This window comes from the organism of the source record quoted next, unplaced genomic scaffold (assembly GCF_019419815.1).
Source record: "Pyrus x bretschneideri cultivar Hongxiangsu unplaced genomic scaffold, Pyrus_bretschneideri_v1 Contig127, whole genome shotgun sequence".
NCBI classification, from domain to species: Eukaryota; Viridiplantae; Streptophyta; class Magnoliopsida; order Rosales; family Rosaceae; genus Pyrus; species Pyrus x bretschneideri.
The window spans coordinates 450,922-453,779 of record NW_025999421.1 but is presented as its reverse complement, the minus strand read 5'-3'; positions in this window follow the sequence as shown (position 1 = coordinate 453,779).

Genomic DNA, 2,858 nt, shown 5'->3' with positions numbered 1-2,858 from the left:
TTCCCCAAACAAAGCTATTGTCTCAATTATTTAATCTCACTTCTTCTATGGCTGCATTTAACGTCTCGTTAGACTGCCTACGTACCCTAATAAGTCATTCGTAGTTCACGTTAGTACTTTAAATCATTCACAGTAATCATAAGCAATAATCAATTTATAAACTTTTGTGGAATTATCAATCATATATATATATATACACGATAGAAAGGAAAAGACCCACTCACTTGAGGTCCGTGCTACAACTCCCTAGCACATATATCGAGACATCAAGAACCAATGTCGCCTGTGGCCATGACACACCCTGACTGAGATCAGGGCATGCTGGCCATCATGTGGAAGTGACGTAACCATGTGCACAGTGTGGAAGCTAAGAAATAATAATAAACGTATGAATAAATAAAAACCAAGCTATACACTGCGTAAATAACATACATGTGCAAGAGTAAGTGTGAAAAAACAATGTTTAGAGCACAGAAGACCTAGTGCAGTCCTGGAGAAACAACACTAAATAAACACACCCAAAGGTGGTCCTACACTGGTGATAATCTGTCAAATATGTTGAGAAATCCTCTGGGGAGCCACCAAAAGTGCTAGCCAAACTAGAACCTGGAGGGGCGCCAAACAGAAAGCATGAGTGGGCAAAAAACAAAGCTTTTCAAAAATCATTTCATAAATAAAGTTCTAACCCTTCGCCGTAAAACCTGTATACTTCCCAGAAAATAGAATATATACGTATATATAAGTCAAGCTCAGAAATATGCCATGTCAAATGACTCTATATAAAGTCCAAGTACTCAGGTAATGCCAATCAATGCCATGTAATCTGTCAGCCGGAGTCACCTAACGTGACCTGTATGGCTGAATCTAGAGCTCAAATCTCCAACTCACTAACTACACCATCACACGAGTCGAAACCACCTAAAGTGGTTTGTACGACAGGACTGGGTGTAAATAAGTACGCTCAAGTGCTGCAATCATGTGAAGACTGGGCGAATAATTGCGGGTCACCTACGAGTTGGAACCACCTAAAGTGGTCTGTACAACAGGATTGTCCACCTAACTTGGATCCAAGATGAGCATGTGGTGCGGGAGGTGAACATCACGTGAAGGACTGTGCCCAACTCTGGGCGGGAGCACTAACACCGGGGGTGTAGGTTATGAGCTCACTATGCATCTCATATCACCACTAAGCATAAACATAAACCATAACATATGTATATATGCAACTAATAATGCATAATTAAACGGGCAAACATAATGCATGGCATATAAACGTATAAACGTTTCATTTCACTTTCTGGGAAAAACACAAGTATATAGGTATATACGGAAAACCAAAAGCCCACTCATTGGTATGTAGAAGGGTCGTAACCCCCTTGCCTCGAGTGACTGCGCTCGTCCTCGGGATAGGTCTCATCTATATGCGAAACAACTATAAAAACGTTAATTTTAAAGCACATAACCAACAATACGAAATAACTTCTCATACAATGCTCAAATGGGGTGTATGAATACACCAACGTGATCTACTCAACCTCACGAACATCCCCATATTTTAAAAATAATTTTCTGACACCGCACGCGCCCCCACACGCCGGCCAAGGCACGGCCACACGCGCCGCCCACGCGTAGGCACGTGCCTGGCACACTGACAGCATCAGTTAATGCCGTTAGGAATATTTCATTAAGTCTAACAGATTATGTTAACGTCGTTAGGAATATTCAGTCCAAACTGACGGAATATTCCGTCATCTTCTCCAGCCAAACTCCGGCACCATCGCCGTCGCCGAAAAACAGGGAAAACTTCCAAACTTCGTATCTCACTCATTTTTCACCCAAATTTCACGAAATTGGTACCAAAATGAAGCTTACAACTAGAGGAACAAATCCTTACCACTTTCAAGCACTAAAACCCACAGAATCTCACCGGGAAAACTCCACCAAATCCGGCCAAACCTACAACTCACAATCCCGACGTTGAAAACCTTCAAACGAACCACCCCGAGCCTCCTAAGGACCTCACCAAGCTTCCTACAAGATTGAAATTCCCAAAAACACAAGAATTAACGTGTGCATGAACAGTACCCCGATTTACACCTCTTATGTTCGACGTGAAAATGAAGGTTCCCTTACCTGAAATGGGTATGGTTGAACTCCTAAGGACCTCACGAGCACAAATATGTAGTTTGTTCCCTTGATCCGTAACGTTTCCAATGGTTTTGGTGTTGTCCGTACGTATGGTGAAGAAAAGAGAGAAAGAGAGAGAGAGAGAAACAGTTACGGGACAGGGCAGAGAGAGAGGAATGAGTGTGGGTGTGTGTGTGGTCCAAAATCAACCAACCAAATTCCAAAAACGACCACACAACGAAACAAACATACTAGGGGCAAAATCGTCATTTCACTCCTACGGTACGAAAAGCCCGGGGCGGGCTGTCAAAACCAGGTCCAATTTGGCCGGGAAAAGCTCCAAATTCACTTAAACCCGTCAAAAACCCTAAGATGGGTGTTCTTTGATTCGACTTCCTTGATGTTCCAATGCCCCTACAACTGATTGGGTCTTGTTCTTAGGTCTAAGGGGAGTTGATTAAGAGTGGTGGTGGGTAGTGAAACTCGCCGGACCGGAGGAATCACCGTCGAGCACCTTCGGTGCTCCGGTGAGGTTTTTCACGATTTTGGTCCTTAAACCCTTCGATCTTGGGTAGAAATGGAAAAGGGAAAGTCACTGAGAGTTTTGCAAGTGTTGGATGGTAGTGGTTCAACGGAAAAAATGGCGAAAATCGCCAGAGTTCGATCCCTTTGGGTGTGCGGTTGCACTACCCGACGGGAAGGTTTCTTTCTTTATTTATTTTTTTTTCTTT